At 44.9% G+C, this 23,304-nt stretch overlaps 1 long non-coding RNA gene across 1 annotated transcript; it reads right to left on the bottom strand.

The window, feature by feature from the left end:
- Nucleotides 1-11,684: 11,684 nt before the first annotated feature.
- LOC139051709 (uncharacterized) lies at nt 11,685-15,761 on the bottom strand. Its single transcript, XR_011509506.1, has 3 exons — nt 15,392-15,761; nt 14,535-14,621; nt 11,685-11,879 (listed from the first exon to the last, which is right to left on the bottom strand). It is a non-coding gene; the product is annotated as an uncharacterized lncRNA (long non-coding RNA).
- Nucleotides 15,762-23,304: the final 7,543 nt, after the last annotated feature.

Below are 23,304 nucleotides of genomic sequence, written 5' to 3'. Positions count from 1 at the left end.
CGATGGGGCGGTACGCTGACAAGTTTAACGGTGATTTACCAGGTTTCAGAAGTGGAATCAAGCGGCTGCATTTCCATTCACGTGGAACCAAACCATTGCGCCAAGACTCGTTGTGATGGTTTAGCAGCATGATTCGTGCTTTCTGCCCAAGATTGGCGAGCGCCGCATAGGTAACGCCGTCTGGCCCAGGTGACGAAGAGCGCCTGCAAGTCGCCAGTGCCGCTTCAAGCTCCTCTACCGAAAACATTACATCCATGCGGGAATCCCGTGGCACAGGAGTGGCACATGGTGTAAGTGCGCGTTGGAGCTGCAAGCTGGCAAGTCTTGAGTAAAACTCTTCAGCAATGTCAATTTCGCTGCGACCTTGGCGCAAAGCGAGGGATTTGAAAGGAACACGCTGTTGCGGTGATACGCGAAGTCCACGCATGGTTCTCCATATCTGAGATAATCGCTGACGTGGATCCAACGACTCACAGAAACGTTTCCGTCTTTGAGATTGTAGTGCATCAATGCGACGCTGAATCTTCTTTTGCATCCGCCTTGCCTCTCTTATACCATGGATGGATTTAGTTCTTCTATATCTTCTTTCAGCCAGCCGGCGAATGGCTCGTAGTCGCCGCAGGTCGGCTTCAAAGTCTTCATATTTCGGGAAAGGCTGAAAAGTATGCGTAGCCTCTTGCACGGCTTTTTGAATTTCGTGCTCCAGACTTGAATGGTTCCCTTGCTGACATACTCCCTCCATGTGCGACCGAAACGCCGACCAGTCAATACGTCGGAGGGTCACAGAGGAGCATTTAGATAGTCCCTTGATCTTCAGGTGCGTCGGAATAAGGTCGCTTCCATGTGATTCAGTGTCTGGAAACCATTGCACGTTTCTTACAAGACGCCCAGAAACAAGCGATAAGTCTGGGCAGCTGCTATACGTAAGCCCGCGTAAATATGTCGGACTACCATCATTGAGGCAGTAGAGGCCGTGCTGTGTGGCAAAGATGCTACTCTCCTTCCCCTGCATGGAGTCCATCTTCAAGCTCCCCCAAAGTGGATGGTGAGAATTAAAATCTCCTGTGAGAATCGTAGGGCCAGGTGTCGCTGATAGCACGTCGTGCAGTCGTTCAGAGTCGAAGCCACTTGAAGGAGCAATGTAAACACCGATGAGTGTGAACGTAAACTTATTCGTTTTCACAATTAAACAAACGTACTAATTTTCGTCGTGAGGCGGGATTGGGTGCAACACGTGAGTCAGATCCAGTGGCGTAGCAACAGGGGGGGGGGGGGGGGGGCTGGGGGGCCATGGGCCCCGAGTGCAAGGGGCCAGCGAAGGGGGGGGGGGTGTCATGTACGTCTGAAGACTTGCCGCCGGCTACACCCGGGGAGGGGGGTGACAGAAGACCTATGGGCCCCGGGTGCCAGACGACCAGAAGAGAAACACCTCGCCAGAAGAGAAACACCTCGCCACCTCCAAGAGCAGCCTGCGCCAAGAGGAGAAAGCGTGAGGTAAGGGTTTTAATGTGCTTACGGGCAATGTTTTAACAGATGATCACCTGAGTGTCGAACAAACGGCCTTACAGCGTCCTATGACGAAGCGAGGTGGAGGCACAGCCAGGAATATGCACATGCGTGCAAAGTGCATGCCGTTTTCATCCTGTTTTGCCACTCAGCTTTGTCACGGAACATTGTACTACGGCTGTTTGTTAGGCGTTGTTTTGATAGGTGAAATAACTGGCCGGGGGTACGCTTGCGCCTTCAGTGATATTTGCTATTCGTCCTGCCACGCGGTGCCCGCAGGTTTAGCTGCTCAGCATACGTGTTCAAATCGCACGACATAAGGCGTTACGGTAATATTTTCATGCTCGCGTTAGAGTAGTTGAACTCGTCGTGTAAAAACCTCGTTCTGTAGATTTCGCACTCACAGCTTGCTACCAGCAGCGAAATGCCGCAGAAACGAGCGTCGGCACAGTCACGCCCGTGGCAAGGTGAATGTGCTCAAATAATGAAGTAACGTTGTGAGGTATTGAACTTGTCAACGTTCGACGTGGTTAGCCCACTACAGGCATCGCTGCTGGACAAAAAATGTTTTCTAGCTATGCATCACGCATGGCAAAATTATTATTTGAAAGTAATTATATTACATAACTTATTACTTTCCTATTACGCTCATTGATTTGAAGAACATTAGCAATCACAGCTTTCAAAAAAGTAATGGTATTACTTTACGATTGCTTCCAAACAGTTTTCATGCATATAAGAAGCAAAAAGCAAAGTACAAAGGGACGCCATCTCTTCTTCAATACAACTTACACTTGCCAACATTTCATGCCCTCCCCCCCCCCCCCCATGTTTCCCCACGACACCTCACCACACTACCGACATTCTGGCACCGGACACAGCTTATTGGTGCATATTTAACGCAATTAATAAGTTACTTCAGCCAGGAAATTACAGACACCAAATAATTCACATTACTAAATCAGTAGACAACTAATCCGTCACATAAATTACTGAAAAAGTATTTCAATTGCTGTAAGTAATCCAACTGTTGTTATGTTTGCTGATATGCATGATATGCTAAAATTCATGACATCCATGCCTTGCACTCTTTCAGGTTCTAGCAGAGCTACTTGAAAACCGAGCCCATGATGAACCTATTCCACTACCATCACCATCAATGTTGAAGAGTTTGAAGTAGCCAAACGCGGCACTTATGTTCGCGATCGTGTATCAACACGCAAAAAAACACAGAACTTTAGACAAGCAGCGGCAAGGTGCGTGACATCGCGGAATAGCACCCGTGTTTACAATCTAATGAGAAGTTTGTGCTTCGGCATTCTTCCAGCAACAAGTTTCCAGTGACATTTTAGCGCGTTTTTTTCTCCTGTCATTGGAACGTGCAGCTACCTGAAAAGACACATGTACCAGCTAAGATTTTCATCGCGCGAGAAAGTGCACACATCGCTCCCGCTGTTGGAACACTCAACATCGTCGTTGCCCCCGTTGCGGCCATCGTATTCTGTATCGGCTGTCGGTTCGAACATGTACGGCGAAGATACAAGCTGTCCAAGACAGCGAGGAACGTTCCATAATGCTTATTTATAACTCAGCTCTGAAGCCAGAACAGAACAGCGTGCTACCATAGAGAAAGGAATACAACAAGAGCGGACACTCCCATAGGGCCCAGCGGCCGAATTGACTGCAGCGCACCAAGCAGTGGATGTTAAAACCTGAAGCACACTTCCGGTTTCGGTTTTGTGCGCGCGCGTATTGAATACTAGCTGGTACGCGTCAGGCCAGCTCCGTTAATTTTTTTTAACTTTTGCAGCAAATATTTATTTATATATTTATTTTTTATTTATTATATATTTATTTGCAAATCATTTTATTAGGTAAAATTGATTGCGAACGATCTTCACAAGCCTCCATTGAATATGCGCCACGTGCAATTTCATAAAGACGCAATACACCTTGTGAAATGAGGAAAAATTAACGTTTATTTTATTCTTTGTAAATGCTCGTCGCGGGCTTTTTGTGCATTCATCCAACGTTGTGGCACTAGGTAAGCAGCAGTAGTTCCCGCAAGAAGCTCCATCAGATGACGTGAGCTCAAAAAAAATTACAAGCGTGATTTTGGTATTAGCATGTAAGAATAATGCCTGTAGAGGCGAAGCGTGCGAAAGTGGTGAGTGGGCGGCATTACAAACAAAAGCAGTTCGTATTTACACACACGGCGTAGAAAATACCCGACTCATTCCAAGCAATACCGTACATACCACAAACACATTCTAATTCCAAGCATTTCCCTCTTCCCAATAACCTGCCGCGGTTGCTCAGTGGCTATGGTGTTAGGCTGCTGAGCGCGAGGTCGCGGGATTGAATACCGGCCACGGTGGCCGCATTTCGATGGGGGCGAAATGCGAAAACACCCGTGTACTTAGATTTAGGTGCCCGTTAAAGAACCCCAGGTGGTCAAAATTTTCCGAGTCCTCCACTACGGCGTGCCTCATAATCAGAAAGTGGTTTTGGCACGTAAAACCCCATAATTTTTTTTTACGAATACACAGAGGCGGCCACAACACAGGCTCTCAACCAGAGCACGCTGGACGCTCGCAGAAATCCTTCTACTCGCACTCAAGACAAGATGTGTGGGTGCCGTTCAGAAGACAGAATTTTTGAGTTACTAGTTCCTGGCGTTTGAGCTCCTTGGCTTATCTCTTGTGCATTCTGCAAGCGCAAGCAACGCACTCCCGTGTTATCACTCTTGACGATTGCTCGTCGCGTTTTCGACAAGCGTGGGTACCGAAAGAAGGCTTAAATTGTTGCGGGGACATAAAAAATGCCACAAACTTGTCGCAGTAAGATTCAGTACGCGCCAAACTAACTTTGTCACCACGGCCGAGCTGCTTTTCGCTGCGTCACAACAGGCGCGGCGAGCGGGCCTCATAACATAATAGTATCGAAAATAATTTTCAACAATGTTGGGCGTCAGAGTAAGAAAAGCGCTATGAACTTGTCCGTGCATTAAAGCGCGAAACCGCGCACTACGGCCGAGCTGATTTTCGCTAACCGAGTCACAGCGCCAGGCGCGCCCACTGCGCTCGAAAGGTAGCCCAAAAAGTAATGAAATTAGTTTCAATAACGGTGGCAGTCAGAGAAAGCGCCAAAACTTGTCGCAGTAAAATTCAGTACGCGCGAAACTGCGTCACAGCACCCTGCATGTGCGACTAGCATGTCCAAAAACTACCGAAATTAGTTAAAATAATATTGGGCCTTATAGGAAGCGTCGCAAACATCTCCCAGTACGATTCATTATATCAAATTAACTGCTCCACGATGGCCACGCTGTTTTTCATTAACTGCGTCACAAGTCTAGCCGAAGTGCCGGGCAGTAAGCCTAATTGCTTGAAGTGCGTCGCAGACTGTCGAACAAAGTTTCTCACCTTGCCGTTGTCCAATAGTGCAGTGCTGTCATGTCGAAGTTCCGTATGAACGCAATAATTCGCCGGGAGGCCACCACACCAGGCTAAATCCCAAAATAGAAAAACAGGCAGACGGGTGCCCGAACAGTCCAACGCTCAGATGCGCGGCCGGTCTCTCTCGCTTCGGCGGTGTGTCTGACGAATGATGCAAACATCTGGCTCGTCATTCGCCGGTTCGCCTGTCGCTAGGCAACGGAAGTAAGCCGCAAAGTTTCATTTAATTTATACGCAGATACTTTTAATTTTTCCGGGAAAGAATAAAAGAAAATAAATCAATTTCTGTTAATCTCATTTCACATTCTTATTTTTTTCGATGCTCGCGGCCCCAATTCGTCGGTGTTAATACTATAGCGTGACGTGTTTCCTGTTCCCAATTTTCGCCGAGTGTCCGCTCTTGTTCTATCCCTTTCTCTATGGTGCTACGCTCTGAAGCGGCGGCGTCGAGCGGTGATCCCCGTGAATGACGTCACACTGGTCCCGACCAATCACGGGCAACAGCGGCGTTCGCGCGATGCCCTGAGGCGCTGGTGCGCGTTTTCTTGCAAAAGAACAGCTGCTTGCGTTTGTTTCCGCCCTTTTTAAACGAGATATTCGTGTTCAGTGGACTCAAAACTGTAGAATGCCGCAAGGAACTCATTTTTTTCGAAAAGCGTTTCAGCTTCCCTTTAATAGACAAGCGATTTCCATTTCTCTCGAGGCTCTTGTCCTAGGAGAAATCAAGGATATCAGAAATAATACTCGAAAGAACGTCCTGGCTATTGATGTCCACAACCGAAGCGCAATCAATGCATTGATGGCAGTAAAGCTCCTGGGCAACATAAATGTCCACTACCTCATTCCGCAGGACAACGAAACCACGGCTGGTGTTGTTTATGATTTGACACATCGATTAGCGACAGCGACCTACCAATTTTAATCAAACCTGCGACAGATGGTGTTACCTTACTACCGGACACAGGGAAGAAAGGAAGGAAAAAGTGAAGAAGGAAGGCAGGGAGGTTAACCAGTTTAGCCTAACCGGTTTGCTATCCTACACACGGGAGCGGGATGGGGGGATGAAAGATGGGGTGAAGAGATAGAGAGCACATAACACGGCACACACATCGTTGGTTAGAGTTCTTCTTCGGTTTATGAAGGAGAAGGGCTTGGACAAGCGGCTGTGACAGTGATGTCACGTACCGCGCAAGAGTGACAGACTGTAACCGGACACAAAATCTTCACGAAGAAGTATGAGGTGACATCCAAAAGTGTATACGAAAAGGCACCCAGTTTTTCGTGGCTTATTCGCGCTAGTAACTGTTCATACCGCATTCGTACCGGAGCTAAACAAAATGTCTTTAAAGCTGAGTAGCTTAATCCATGAAAAATAATTGAAGTATGATAGACAACAATTCATTTGCTAAAAGGCGCTGTATGCATAGCACACGAAATTGTGTTTCTCCAGATTGGTAGTGCAAAATACGTTGATAACGCATAATGTCGAAGGATCTTTTTCAGGTGCACCAGGCAACACTTTTCGTCATATGAGCAATAGGTTATCGCATACAGTCAATGAGCAGAAGCATAGTGCCCTTTCGAGGTGATTCAAGCACTCGACTTCGCTCAGAAGGCGCCGTATGGCGTCGGAGCCGATAGCGCAATCTGCTCTGCGCGGCACAATAGAATGGCACTGTAAATGGTACATAGATAAGACTTTGCTGTCTGATGCACGGGACGCCAGTGCGTTGCCTTTTACCGTCTGCTACGTATCGGCTGCACGAAGGCACTCGTGCAGCACTCGTGCGCCACTCAATTTAATCCAAACGCCACTCAATTTAATCCAAACGCCAGCCGAAATAATCCAAACGCCAGTGAATTTAATCCAGACACAACGGAATTCAAGAACCTTTGGATTTCAAGTCTTCTGAAAATTTGAGAACATATTATGAGTTAACACCTTGAAAATGAAAGAACGAGGTGGTAGACCGGTAGCTAGCCTACCACGGAACTGTAGAATAGTGAATCATATTCGCTAGCGACCGAGGGCCTAGGGATTATCATCGAATCAACCTTTAGTGTTTCGTTTGATAGCCATGACCAAATCGCATGTGTACCATTAACTCGACGTACTGATGCTGACATTTCCTCTCAAATAGTTCGGAAAATGTTCATCTTCTGTGTCGCTCTCATAACGAAGTAGAAAATAAAAAAAAATATGGCTGGGGCTTAGCTAAGGTTAAGCCTGGATGTCTCGAAGCGAAAAGGTTCGGTGGTGCTTAAGGTTTAGCTTATGGTTATGCTTTATGATTTAGCATTGGATATGCTTACGGTTTAACTTATGGCTATGCTTACGGTTTAAGTTATGGATATGCTTACGGTTCAGCTTATGGTTATGCTTTAGGATTTAGCCTATGGTTATGCTGTACGTGTGCCTTGTGTAATTATGCAAACTGCTTATCAATGATATAAACCATAAGTTATGCAGGATTATTAATCTTCGTTATTCATCATTGTTGGTTACATTGTCTTGCGATTTCTGTACAGTCATAAACACAGCTCTCTGTATCGGTAGTATCACTCTTTTCTCCTTCCATGTTGAATGCGCACGCCTATACCCTAGCGAGCGGTTAGATAGTCGGCCTCCGCGATAAACACGCGCTTGCGGCGAACGTCCAACGATGACGCATTGCGCGCGGAAGTGGGCACCTGCGCCGACTCCGAACACGCTTATGGAGCCAATTCGACTCCGAACACGCCCACGGAGCCAATTCCAACATACGCCGGTACACCATATACGCCGGCTCGCGTGATGCGCGGTGTTGACTACAGCGTAGTGAAGCTTTTCGCTTCGAAACCTTCCAAAGTGGTCGTTAGTTCCGTGGCAGGCTAGCTACTGGCCTACCACCTCGTTCATTCATTTTCAAGGTGTTAACTCATAATATGTTCTCAAATTTTCAGAAGACTTGAAATCCAAAGGTTCTTGAATTCCGTTGTGTGTGGATTAAATTCACTGGCGTTTGGATTATTTCGGCTGGCGTTTGGATTAAATTGAGTGGCGTTTGGATTAAATTGAGTGGCGCTCGGATTAAAATCACTGGCACTTGGATTAAATTGACTGGCGCTTAGATTAAATTGACTGGCGCTGAGATTAAATTGACTGGCGCTTGGATTAAATTGAGCGGGAAAACCTGTAGTCGTTAGAAGTAATTTCAGTCATTATTAGTCATTATTTGTGTTTTGTCTTATCTAACTGTTGCTAATAAATAAGGTGTTATGTTTTCTCTTCTCCAGATTAAAATAATGCGGATAAAAACGCGGGACTCTTCAGAAGCGCTCTCACTTGTGCGCGCTTTGTCTCCGTGGCTTTCCCTTCATAGCCACAGAAGGTTGTCCGCGAGTGCAGTATCCAAGCCTATTCCAAGTGGGAAAGTCATCCAACAGAAGCGCTGCAAAGAAGCTGCCTTTTGAGCGTGCGCGGGTTCACTAGCAGGGTATAGAATAGGCTCCAGCTACTTGTTAGCGAAGCGCGCTATTTATCGCGTCGAGCTCATTTCTTGTTACTTTTGTTTCTTAGAATTTTCGTACTTAGTTACCGCGAGCGCAATGATGCAACAGTATCTATGAAGGCGGATGTTTTAGTGCGGCGAAGAGCTCGTTTAGGTACTTTTGGAAAAGGAGCACCACGGGTGTCTCTTTATGGCACCTTAGTAAGAAAAATTAATTGACGCAGCGCCGTGTTACGTCGATAAAGGCTTCCTTGTTAAGGTAAGGCACCTTTCTGAGTTGTAGTCTTAGACTAATAGAGGAAAACCTGGTGGCTGCAGTCGTTCGGCCATCGTGGGGAAGGCGGGTAGCATAAGTTTACTTTTCTACGATTTAATACGACTTCATTGAGGAAATATGGTTCTGCTTTTTTATTGCCACAGCAGGATCAAGCATGCGTGTGCCTCGCAGGATTTCTTGAGAGCTCAACGTTTATTGTGGATTTTTTCAGTGCAGAAATAAACCACTACTTTCTAGAGTATACGTGTATCGCTACATCTAGATTACATATGGGTGGGAGTAAAAACCGTCACGATCGATAAGTTTTTGATATTGTAAATTTTTCGTTTATTTTTTTTTAGTGTTATGGAAACAAGCCGCACGGGAGGGAGCCCAATTGGCGGCTAAAATGAACGAATTCTTGCGTAGGCACAACACATTTGCAATTATAGTGCCGTAATCAAGAATAATAATATAATACGGTGCATGTGTATTGGAAGCCAAGTGGATGAAGTTTCGACAAATCCAAGCTAAGTATGGCCCCCTTTTAAACGCTGCACCGAAACTGTAACAGACACAACGTAGCTGAAACATGTGTTTCTTTGAAGAAAAAGAAATGGTTGAAGTAGATGATGTGATAGGTTAGGCAGATTTCGTTGCACACACACACACACACACACACACACACACACACACACACACACACACACACACACACACACACACACGCACACGCACACACACACACACATTAGAGACCTTAAAGTGTCATATCTGACGTGTAATCGACGACATGATACATAAGAATTGTCCCGTTCCTTTAAGATATACTGAATGCCCTGCTGAATATTCCCATGCTGCCTGAACGGGTCATGTTATAGGAGCACGCACGCAAAAGAGACTGATTTCTCTCACAGTAATTTTCGTGCGCAGTGCAGTAACGTTTTACACCCAACCGTTGTCCCTTGCATGCTGCGTCTCCGTTGGTCGGCAAGCGCGCGACTTGTGTTCTTGGCTCAACCTCGCAGCACTTTCGAGAGCAGAGGCTGTGCACATGAGAGAAACGGTCGACGGCAGGGGCTCCACGCATGCGATGATCCCGGCGGTTCACATCGGTCACCAATCACTCCCACTCCGAGTACCCGGAGTGGATGTAGCGTAGATCGGAGTGCCGTCTGTGTTGTCACTCTCTCCAACTTTCTATCACTCTTCTTGTCTTCGAGTCGCCTCGGACAAGTGGAGAGGAACTCACGGCACCACTGATACAGAGCGTTGGCGACGGCGTTCTGCCAATGAGCTTGCAAAAGCTCGTTGCGATGGAGAAGGTTTACGAGGAGGAAAACTAATTGTCAACGTATAGTGCGCAGTACAAGCCTGGAATCTCTAGGAACTTGCCTAATATTACTGCTTCCTGCAATAATACTTCATTGAGAACAATATTCTCCAGGGCTCTCCCTTTTTAATCTCGCGCAGTCACGTGGTGTGCGAAAAATGCACGCGATACAGTAAGAAAAAAAAGATAGAAGAAAAAGGCGAACGTCACTGCACGGCCCTTCCAACCCCCCCCCCCCGAATCCAAACTGACTTCCCCCCATTAAATTTCTTTCTTTGATATTTCACAGATTTCAGTTGACGATCTCCGATAATTCTTTTGTCATTGCTCTTTACCTGTTGTCGTTATAACAAGAACCTCCTTTGAAACAGCTTCCCGAGAGAGCACGCTCTCATAGGGCGTTCTACAGCATTTTAATAAAAGCAGGCTGACTAAAGTTGTAGGTGGTTCTATGCGGGACAAACGATATGACTCATAGAAGCACAGCAAGAACATCTTGTGGCTCATTTTAAAGAGGGACACTAAAGAGAAAATAACTGGCGCTGTACCATTAAACTACTTTTCTACATTACCGCCGCTCCTACTTTGAGTAGGGTAAGCCAGAAAAGACGCTAAAACGGAAGACCGATGGCAACGCCGCGTTGAATTGAATGATTGATTGCAAACATTATTCCACCGAGCTGGGGTGCCCGCCTCTTAACCTACACGTAGGTAGGGGGGGAGGACCATATAATATGGGAGTGCGCTGGCTCCCCAGGGGCCAAGGAAAACATTGACAGTAGAGAAGCCTGGGAGGCCTTGTACCAGAGCGAGTCTGAAGACGACCAGCGTCGAGCAATCCGCCTGGCCGTTGAGGCCGTGAAGACTCACCGTCTTCAACGCGCGCGGACGCCGCGTTGAAGTTCCCGCGCCTGATGGCCGTGACGTCATGAATTTGGCAGCGTCTGCTCGGGCCTAGCCAAATTTTCATCGGTAAAGGATGACCACATTTTATTCTAAAGGCACACAAGACGGAACTCGGCAAGTTTCTTTGTAACGAAAGCGTTACAAATAAAGTTTACAATATAAAGGCTTAGCTGACGCTTCGATTACTGCTGCTGGCGGTGCGCTGTCGTCGTTTCGATGGTTTGCGCCACCCCAAGGCTTGCCCTTATGAAAATATGAGATGAGTTTCACATGAAAGTCTGACGAGTTTTGACATCACAGCCATTAGACTTTCTGATGAGTTTCTTTGGAATTTTCTGATGTATTCCTAATGTCATTCTATAACATATTGGCCACCGTCTTTCTGTAGAACTCTTGACGAGTGCTTTTCTTGTGAGCATGAAATGTCTTCCTAATGTGCGCTCCAAAGCAGTTTTCTTGTGACTTTCTCACGTCTTCCTAGCGAATCTCTAATGAGCTTATACATTAGACTGCCGGTGCTCGTATTACTCCTATAACAAAATTGGCCACCACGTGTGGTAACATTTTCTCATGTGTCCCAATGGCAGTCAGACCTTATTTAAATATGTTACCTGTGCGTGACTTTGGTGCTATATATATGCAGCCTGTATGCATGTATGTCCAGTGAAGATGCAGCACTTCTGACATGTACATGGGCCCTACATATGCTGCATGTTAGACATTACTCAACGAAAGAAATTTAACAAAAACATTTATTGGGCATATCAATGCTTCCTTAAATGCAGAAGGAGGTTAAATGAAAGGAAAACACAGTATCAGCCTGGTTACGGATGTGATATCTCCCTTTCATTTATTCTCGCTACTTATCACTGAGGAGAGGCTGTTCTTGAGGTGGAGTGTCGTCATCTTGAAGTAAGTGCATGTGTACCCTGCATGGTAGAAAGGACAGATAATTAACAAAACTTGGCAATCAACCACAGAAATACACGCTGTATCACTTGCTGCAGAACGGTCTGGAGACGTTATAGCTAGTTCTGCGAAAAATTTATGTGGTGTCGGTTCACACAAAGTTGAGGAACCACTTTGTGGCCTTTGGGTGCAGCAGTAACTACAGTAAGCAGAAATTGCTCTTGGCTGAACAAATGTGCAACATGGATCAGCTGTGGCGTGTGTACATGTCGTGAACTACTTCAGCTATATCGGTTTCCACTTGACAAAGGACAGCAGTGTCTGTGGATTGCTAGCGTGAATGAGAAATTCTCACTAATTACTTGGCATGGAAATGAGCGTAGGAGTGTTTGTGTATGGGCAACCCAATGCATCCCAGAGACATCCAAGTGCCAGTCGTTATAGAATATTTGCATCAGCTACGGGCACAGTTCTCATACATTCCAAGCCTACTATGTCATGCATGTGTTGGCCTCCTGAATGATGGCATATATCCCATTCAAGAAATACACCACACCATGTCTGGGGTTTTTTATCATTTACACCCGAGCACTGCTTTCAGAGGGAGGGCAAAAGTTGAAAAACAAATGCGTAGAAGCATGACAAACAAGCTTGCATAAAAATAATTTAATAAATAAGCATGGTGGTTGCTATGCCACGTCATTAGAGAGTATTCCTCTTTGTCATGCAATCATAATGAGCGTCGACTGACACACGTCCCATTTTTGGCTGTGGTATTCTTCACTGATTTTGTTGTATCAGTCGGTTGCCATAGGCGAACGAAACAGATAAACAAGCTAAATCCAGTGCACAGCTTGTCGTGTCAATGCATGGTCAAATAAGACGAGCACACTGGTCCTTTGAGTGAATTATGGTGCTCTTCTAGGCGCATGCTGAGGCACCGGCTAGTCAGCGTGCCCGATGTACATTGGACCAAATATGCACGTGATCAAAAGAGTAGCCTACATTAACCCTGAAAGATACGAGACAAATTTTGGGTATTTTTAACTAAGCAAGCCTCCAATGCCTGGGTGCCTTTGTCAATTCACTTGTGGACTGCAATGCACGTATATTTTCAGCAAAAATAAATTAGGCAGCATATGCACAACAGTCATGTTGTATGGTCTCCCTTCCCTCGCTGCGCAAATTTTGTCCTGAAAAGTTACATGAACTGATTGAATTGAAAATTGAATCGAGAAATGCAAGGAGGCAAGCGAGGCTTGCTTGGTTAAAGGTAGCACCAAATTTGTCCAGTGCGTGTCAGAGGCACTGTGCTGTATTCCTTTCACATGTGGTCAAATGTACATAGCGCAGACTGGCTGGTGCCTAAATATGTACCTGTGAGATCACCATATTTAATTCAAAAGACCAGTATGCTCGTCCGACTTGGCCACACATATCTGCAATGCGGCTTCAGGCCAGATTAGGATTGTTTATCTGTTTTCACCCATGGCTGAAAATTGGCAAGAGAAATCAGTCAGGCGCACCACATAAATAACAATAAGTGTGAGCCAGCCCCCATTATCAATGCATGAAGAAAGGCATCCTTTGTAGATTACAAGGGATAGAAATTAGTCTGTGCCTATTTACTTCTTTTTATGCAGACACCATTTACCATGATTTTATGCCTTTGAATTATAACTTCTGCCATCCCTCTCAAATTAACTGGTGCACAACACAAGTGCACATCCAGTGCTATTTTTGTTAGTCCTTCGAACAACTTAAACAGTCAGTTGTTAGCCAAGGTCATGTTGCATAGTCTCCCTTCTCTCACTGCGTAAATTTTGTCCTGAAATGTTACATGAACTGATTGGTAAATTCAAATGGACACTACAAGTTTCGCCGAGTGGACACAGCTGGTTCTCAGAAATGCACAAAAACAGTGATGGGTATCTGTTGGCATCCTGTAGTGTGTGCAAACTAGCTGTGACATTGCTGCAGTAAACACACTCACAACTGCTACAATGCCTACCAGCATGAATAAGGGCAGCTTGCAAAGAAAAGAATACGAAGAAAGTGAGAGAAAAAATAGAAAGCTTACCAGAAAACACCTCACTACTTATGTAACTGCAGCACAATGAATACTGGCCTTCCTATTTCATTTCAAGAAATTCTAGTTCATCAAATGTGTATTTGCCAGTGACAGTTATTCTGAGAACAAGACAGACATGATTGTAAATATCAATGTTAAACAATGGTAGGCACACTGCGTGCTTAGACCTGTGACATATATGGCACACTACACTTCGAATTCCTACATGGACAAAAACAGCACATGTGTGTATCACAAGCAGAAAGGAAAACAGGGAAATATGGGCTACAGCATAAGAAACAGTTCCAAACAAATAAAACCAAGATAAAAAGAAACATACTGTGTAATAGGCAAAAATAAAATGGACTTGCAGCCAAGCAATTGATGCGAGAAAAATACTAAACGTCAGGACATGCGACGTGTAGTTTTAACAGAACAAGATAATGTGTGCATAATATCTACAAACACAAATAAGCAGCAAGTGGAATGATGTTGCAGAAATATTTAGCCTATTTAGCAAGATGCATTAAGTAATATGTCGATACACTTATCCGCTAATGATACCGAGATCCTACTTTTGTGAACACGTACACTTAAAGCATACCTGACATATCCATCCAGATTACACGCCGTGTTGCTGCAGCCATGGCCATGGGTTATGTGGACACTGTTGTGGGTCACGGCTTCACCACTACAAAGAGAATTCTGTGTTAACTTATAGCTGTGGCACAGTAAGACTATCACATAGTGAACACATGCAAGGAGCATGTAAAAACAGTCATGAAAACAATGCCTGCACTGGTGCAGGGTGGCAACAGAGCACAAAGTCAAAGTTACTGATGAATGTCACGATAACAGGGACCCTTTCAACAAGGCAAAATTTCACACGCAGGAGCAGCAGCGCATTACATGAATGTTTGTTTACATAACGATTCTAGAGTTTCTTTCATAACTTTAAGTAACTATCCCTTGTAATGTTTACTTACGTCGAAGTTATGGCAACACCCCTTCAAAACAAACCTGTACTAGTAGCACGCTGTGATTGCTTACATTTTTTTTCCCCAATACTGCTCGTAAATCGAAAACCTTGTAAGCAGAGATTATCTACAACGTCGAATCATTTATAAGCGAGGAAACGTCATAGCAGTAAGAATCGGTCAAGAGGTAGATGAGTCGTTATCATGCGACTTCAGCAGAAAAACGGGAGCTCACGCACAAGCGCGCATGATGAACACGATTATTTTTGAACGTAATCTTTCTCATCAGAAGAAAACGCTTATCAAGATTTTCAATTCTGCATTATGGCAATTAATTCGCGCAACTAAACTCTGACACCCAGCAAGCATCGGCATAGGTTTCACTGTTGTCGTGGGAGTTCTCTTTCCTACGTTCGCAAGGCACCCTATGCCCACACGAGAAGCACGCACAACACGTGTGTAGTTAGGAAGCACGGTTACTCACCTTTTGAACGGCCCGACGCGGTCGAAAAGCGCCCTCCAAGTTGCCAGTGCTTCGATGCTACTCCCAGCAGACATACCGGTGCATAGTGGACGAGCAGTGGCACGCTAACAACACGCATTATTTCTTCGCGACGTCCACCCAACTTTCCACGACAACCAGAGACAAAGGGAACGCACTCCACAGCATGAACATCGTTGGTCCACATTTCGCTGGCGCGCCACGCACACGGCGAGTTTGCAGCGAGACACAAGCTGTCTGTGGCGCTTATGCGCACGCGAACTAAGTCACATTTGGTTACAGCAAACACAAAAACACACGATCTAACAAGCACATCGTTGCAGCTCGCACACCCGACCGACTCGAAAACAGAGCGACAGACTGATTGGATTGGATTGGATAGGAAACGGGACGGTAGGTGGCGCCACGAACAGGTTGGTTGGGGCCAGCCAATGTCTCGCCTAGCGTCATCTGAGGATTTGTGCGGCTGCCTAATTGCGCATAGCTGTTGCAAGACAAAGAGAACCAAAGATAAGTCTATATTGTAAGCTATAGCTTGGCATAGAAAGAAATTCTATAACGCATTTTCAATTTGAATCGCTTCGGCTATCTGCAGCCAGCAAAAACATGGCCTTCGAGATCTGAAAATGTTAACCCTATAGAAAGCCGTTGCGGTGACGCTATTCGAACGATTTTCACTTCAGTTACCTCTCATAAAAACCGTGAATTACGCATTTCGCTGCTCCCCGTGCTACCTGCGCCGTCACTTCAATTTAAATAACTTCCTGCTGTCGTTCACATCAACTATATAGCCTCAGACATCGTTGACGCGATCTCCGAGCGACACATGTTTTAGTGCCCGTTGCAACAGTGTCAGTCGGAAATCATCAAATCTGCTCGTGTGGCGCAGCTTACACCCCTGTCGTCCGTATCTTGCTTTCGTGTTGGCGTGTTTAACGTGCGCGGGTTGCACTCCTGTCGCTCGTGCCTTCTGTGTTGATCGTGCAACCCACGAAGATTCCTCGAAAAACCCACATGTCTCGACAGCGTGCATTTGTCCTATGTGGTATATGCCAGAAGTGTGCGCTGGCGTACGATGTGCGTGCAACCAAGTACTACAGTGCGTTCCAGCAAATAGACGCTGCCGCTTACGCGCAGTTTCTTTTTCTTTTCTTTTTTTCCCCGTCGTGGTTGCTCAGTGGCTATGGTGGTGTTGGGCTGCTGAGCTCGAGGTCGCGGGATCGAATCCCGGCTTCGGCGGCCGCATTTCAATGGGGGCGAAATGCGAAAACACCCGTGTACTTAGATTTAGGTGCACGTTAAGAACCCCAGGTGGTCGAAATTTCCGGAGTCCTCCACTACGGCGTGCCTCATAATCAGAAAGTGGTTTTGGCACGTAAAACCCCATAATTTTTTACGCTCAGTTTTCCATGTCATGATCATGTCAATCTGCAGAATTGTCGGTTTGCCACTTAAAGACTAGTAACACATCCGAGTAATCAAACTGCCCAGAACAAGGCATACGCTATAGTTTGGCACTGTTTACCAAATGTGATAACGGGGTAACACAATCTTATAGTGCTCTTTAAAAAGGAAAGAAAATGACGTCGTTGTTTTGTGCCTAGCCCTGATATATCGGAAGCGTTTCCAGAGTACTCGGCGCTCACGCTGTGTTATATCGTTTTCTTCATTTTTGTCTCTTAGACTGCCCCCAACGATGAATCAAAACCCCTCCCAGCAAAGGCCAAGGGTCCGAGTGTCTTAATTAACTGTATCCTAATTAACGGTACCTTACTTAACATCGTCTTCATTAACACCAATGGTCATGAGTTCGACTCCCACATATAGTCATGGGTTCGAGTGCTTTCATCAACTATATCTTAATTAGCTGTACATTAATTAGCATCGCCTTCATTAACGACAACGTTCGTGGGCACAACTCCTACACAAGATCATGGGTTCGAGTGTTTTCATTAACAATAGATTAATTAAATAGGCCTTAATTAACATAAACTTTACCAACTAAGGCCGTGGGATCGAGTGCCTTAAGTGACTATATTAATTAACAGTACCTTAATTAACATCGTCTTCATTAACAACAAAGGTCGTGGGTTCGATTCCCACCCAAGGTACTGGGTGCGAGTGACTTGACTGGTAGATCTTAATTAACAGTGCATTAATTAGCACCATCATCATTAACAAAAGTCGTGGGTTCGAGTGCCTCAAATAACTGTATCTTAACTGTGCTCAATTAACACCGCCTTCATTAACACCGAAGATCGTGGGTTCGAGTGTCTTAATTGACTATATATTAATTAACATTACCTCAATCAATATCGCCTTCATTAACATCAATGTTCGTGGGTTCGATTCCCACACAAGGTAATGAGTTCGAGTGACTTAATTCCTAGGTCGTAATTAACTGCGCCTTAATTAGCATCGTCATCATTAACAAAGGTCGTGGGTTCGAGTGCCTCAAATAACTGTATCTTAACTACGCCTTAATTAACAGCGCCTTCATTAACACCAAAGGTCGTGGGTACGAGTGTCTTAATTAACGACATAATAATCAGGTGCACATTAATTAACATATTAATTAACATGCTTCGACTTCCACTAAGGGTGGTACGTGCGTTCGAGTGCATTAATTAACTATATCTTCAATAACTCTCTTAATTAACGGTATCTTAATCAACACCAAAGGTCGTGGGTTCGTTGCCTTAATTACCGCCAAAGGTAGTGGGTTTAACTCCCATGAAAGGTTGAGAGTTTGTAACCTCTTTGTACATCGAGTGCTCAGGCCGACAATGCCGGATTTTCCGGCTCATGAGCCATTTAATGCTGTCGCATTACAAAGAATTTTTCACGACTTGGCATCGTACACATTCATACGTGATGTACTTTGACATTAGCAATAACACAAAAAAGCTGTATACTCCTCTCATCAGAAATCTTGAGGTGCATTGTCATTTGAGTCTCTGATGTACTTGTGATGCCAAAAAAACATTAGACGATGCAGTTCTTATGCATGTCTGATGTCACCTTAGGAACACATCACGTCCTCTACAGAAACTCATGGTTCATTTTCATAAGGGTGGACGCGAAACACACCACATGCCACGGGCTTTCGGCGCGAAATTTAAATAAGGAAACTTTGAACTTAGTTTGTTCTCCTGATGGATGGATGGATGGATGCAGAACTTTCATGAAGGTCCTGAGGTACGCGACTCAGCGCGCTGCGGGCCGCTCCCACGTTGGGACAGTCAGGCCTTGCCCGACCGCCGCATCGTGGGCCCTCTGGACAGCCCATAGTTGTGCCCCGGCATCGGGGCTCTTGATAGCGGAGAGCCACCTGTCCTCATTGATTTCTTCTGTGCCTCATAACGAGGGGCAGTGCCAGAGCATATGGTCTAGGCTAGCGATGTCATTGCAGTGCCTGCAAGAACTGCAAGGCATTGACCCTCAGGTTATTGCAAATAGGCCAGCTTTCTTCTGATAGACAACTGATATTACCGCGAGATTAAGAAATAGTGTTTTGAAATAATACATTATGGTATGAACCGCTTTAATATTTCCGTTTAGTGTCCCTTTACGTTTAACTAAATGACGCGGACGTTGCGTACATATTCTAGAACGGTTATATAACTAAACAAAAGTTGACCCTGATCGTGTGGAATAAGTTAACCTGCTTCAACTGGCCCTGAGGAATGGGGTCTTGTGCCGTTTTTTTTCTCTGCACCTCCGAGGTCCCTTTTGTTCTTAGCGATATGTCAACTCTGCTGCTTATTTATTTATTTATTTATTTATTTATTTATTTATTTATTTATTTATTTATTTGTCCTCCACAAAAGATCCACTTGGTGCACCGCTACGTGTGGCGCCTTCTGCATCAGCACTCCCTGCTATCGAATATAGTGCCATTTGTTCGTGCGTTGAATTAACACGCACCCTGATTGCTAGCTCCGCAACTTATGCGCCGCCGATCAATAAACGGGCCAACAGTCATAAAAGATCAAGGTATGTGCTCGCTTTTGGAATCAACGACAATTACACCCTTTCATTTATCACGAGCCTCCTGGCATTTCGCCGGAAAAAAAAGGACAAAAATAAAAAGAACCACTCCACTGCACAGGTTGCATTTGTTGACTTTTCTTTTGTCACACTCTCACACGTTGAACGTCTCCTCTTGCAAGAATGACTGTAATAATGTTGCTTAAGAAGCCAAAAAACGACCGGAATCCCATGTGGAGAAACAAAAAGAAGTAAAATGAAACATTAGCTTTCGCAACCGAACTTAAAGTGCGCGATGAATGAAACATTTCTTGCGTCATCCATCTGTAGAGATGTTTACGTCGGGAGTGGAACCTGATACGAAGCAGGCAAGGACTCAATAAAGTGTAGAGAAAATACATACCCTCACATAACAAAATAGCGGCGATGAGCTTTGGAGACTTCCATTTAAGTTTGCCGGTGGCACTTTCGAGCGTGTCATTAGGTTTACGCCTCATTTTTGTATCGCGGATACTAAGTGAAGAAAAAAAAAACTCCACCCAAAGCACCTGGAATATTCTCTCATGCGCACCATCCGATGATATACCGATGAGAGTTAAGGGATTCCCTCGAATGCACTAATTGCCTCCTCACAGTTGTTCGATACTCAATCTGGTGCCTTTACACGCCGGGTCCCCTCGGCTGATCTGTTGGGCCCACCTACGTAGCATGTGGCACCAGTCACACAGGCAAAATATTTATAAGCCAGGAAAGATTTCTCAAGAATTATAATTGAATGGCAGCCTTCGTCTTATTTATTTGTATTTCTTTATTATGGAAATGAAAACAAAAGAAAGAGACGTAGTCACCTTATAATAGTGACGGCTACTCCTTTTCTCATAGTGGAAGCAACAATAAAAAATATGTAGGAAAACGAAAAGAAATCACTTCATACGGTCCGAAATCCACGGCACAGTCCTATACACCCATGAACATAACAATATGAAAGTCCAATGCAAGTTGCACCACAATGAGTTCGTAAACAAAGTCACAAACACACGCAAACGGCCGTGATGTAGACTTAGATGAGCATATAAACAGATGAGGAATTGCAAAGTGTTAAAATAATTCACGCACAGAAAAAAAAAGTATAACATGTAATACACAAGCACTAATAATTACAAATAATAGAAGAACCTTATAGTAACATTGTGTGATTATTCAGTGCAATACGTAGTACTTGTTAAGGATGCCTGTTTCTTCATAAACATGTCCAAGTGTGTTCAATGCTTTTCGCTGTGCCCAGCAATTTTGCGAGTGAGAAAGGCCGGTGAGGACCAATTGAGTGTAGCTCTTGTTCTAGCTGCCGTCTTTCAATCTCATATATGTGGCATTCGAGGAGTAGATGGCGAACATCCTCACCGTCGTGGCCACAGGAGCAAGCCGGGGAAGGAGCCCGTTTGATGCGATATAGGAAATGTGTGGTGTATGCTGCCCCAAGGTGCAGTCGATGAATTAATGTCTCGGTACTTTTAAAAAGTTGTACATCCAGCTGGTATTTGAGTTGAGGGTCCACTTCGTAAAAAATTGATTCCTTAGTGTTTTCATTAAACCATGTTGACATACACAAGTCATTCTTTAGTACTGTCAATATACGTTTTGTGTCCATTCGTGACAAAGGGATGAGTTGAATTTCCGCATCTTTATGGGCCGATTTTGCCAATGAGTCCGCTAGTTCGTTGCCTGCTATACCAGCATGGCCCGGGACCCACTGTAATATCACTTCACGTTTCCTTTCATTAGCCTGAGTTAAACTGTTCAGTACTGCGTATGTTATTCGTGCGTGTGGTCGGCTGTCATCAATATTTTCAAGACATGCTAAAGCTGATTAGAAGTCCGTGCAAATTACCCACTTTGTTGGTGTCTCATATCTTTTGATAAAATGACTGGCTTGGAGAATTGCCACTAATTCCGCTATTGTTGGTGGCGACGTGCGTCCTAGTCGACAGGCGTACTCTACCTCTAAGGATGATATAACACAAGCTGCAGTCGCACTTTCTTTGATTACAGAACCGTCCATGCAGACGTGAATAGACTCCTGGTACTTGTCAAATAGGTGATGTAACGCTAATTGTTTTGCTGCTAATGTGGAAACGTCGCTGTTATTTTTAAGCCCGTCGATTGACGTTTCTATTTTCGGTGCTTTCAGAAGCCATGGTGCGTAGCAGAGGTCTGAGTGCCAAAAAAGTTATTGTGGGTGTCGAGATTTATGCTCTTGAAACACGGCGTGTATCTGTGCACCCGGACGGTTCTCTATCAGAGAGAGAAGGGGGTGTGCAGAATGCTGAGTAGAAAGTCTGAAGAGATGTCGGCATGTTTCCAGGCTGCGAATCACCGTGAATTGCGGTTGCCGCGCTTCTGCAATAGTGAGGTGACTGGACGTAACTTGCGGGACTCCTAGGCACACTTGCAAACTCCGAGCCTGCAACAGCTGCAGCCTACGGAGGGACGTCGCAGATAATTTCTGCAACATAGGGGCGGAGTAAGCAATTCTCTGACGCACAAGTGCTGAGTGGACGTGAAGCAGGGATGTAGTTGTTTCAGCCCACTTCGTGCCTGCGATTCTGCGGAGAACATTTATCACACAACTAATGTGGTCCTCCAGGGTGGTCAATCGATGAGTACATCAAAGCTGGTGGTCTAAAATCACGCCGAGAGAATGACGTTTCCGAACCAGCTCGATCTCATGGCCATCTGTTCAAAGACCAACATTTCTAACCCTTTTTCTTGTGAAAGGCAGAACCGCTGATTTGGCATAAGATATCTTGATGCCCCGTTCTCTTAAATAATCACCTATTGCGTTCAAAGCTGCCTGCAGCCTATGCTTGACAACTTCTAGACACTTGTTCGATGTCTGTATGCAAATGTCATCAGCATACATAGATATGTTTATGTCTTCTGGAAGTATACACCCAGAAGACATAGACATATCAATGTATGCTGATTAGCAGGTTTACCAGCAGTATACTGCTGGTAAACCTGCTATTGCGGCATTGAAGAGACGTGGACTTAATACACGTCCTTGCGGAACTCCTTTGTTTATGGTGTATGCGTCGCTTTTGTCCGTGATGTGTGTATATATATATATATATATATATATATATATATAGACGAGAAGAAAGGGGGTTAACCGAGGGACCGAGGTTGTGGGAACCGGGGTTGTGGGTTCGGTTCCCACCTGCGGCAAGTTGTTTTTTCATCCACTTTAATTTCCATTAATTAATCATTACTTTATTTCATTTATTAAGGACATGCAATTTCCCCTATGTTGTACTTGGTGTCAGTGTTTGTTGGCTTCTCATTATATGACTAATAAATATCGGGTCCCCCCCCTTTCTTCTCGTCTATTACTTAACGAGGGTCTCAAATCCGGCAACATTGATGCCTTCAGGTAGCATATGTGGGTTTATTGACCAGTTGCCTTCACCCAAAAAAAGATCACGTTCTCGTGACGCCTGCGGCAAAAAAGACGTTCCACGTCCGCCGCCAAGGTCTGTGAGTGGGGGCGCTGGCTAACACTCCCAGGGTTCTACTAGTACACATAAATACCCAAGAAAGTGGATGGGGAAACGCCGCCGCGGTAGCTCAATTGGTAGAGCATCGCACGCGACATGCGAAGGTTATGGGTTCGGTTCCCACCTGCGGCAAGTTGTTTTTTCATCCACTTTAATTTCCATTAATTAATCATTACTTTATTTCATTTATTAAGCACATGCAATTTCCCCTATGTTGTACTTGGTGTCAGTGTTTGTTGGCTTCTCATTATATGACTAATATATATATATATATATATATATATATATATATATATATATATATATATATATATATAGTCATTCCATAAGAAGCCAACAAACACTGACACC

This window comes from Dermacentor albipictus, unplaced genomic scaffold (genome assembly GCF_038994185.2).
Source record: "Dermacentor albipictus isolate Rhodes 1998 colony unplaced genomic scaffold, USDA_Dalb.pri_finalv2 scaffold_14, whole genome shotgun sequence".
Classification (NCBI taxonomy): Eukaryota; Metazoa; Arthropoda; class Arachnida; order Ixodida; family Ixodidae; genus Dermacentor; species Dermacentor albipictus.
Note: the sequence above shows the minus strand (reverse complement) of the source record. Positions and strands in the feature narration are given on the sequence as shown.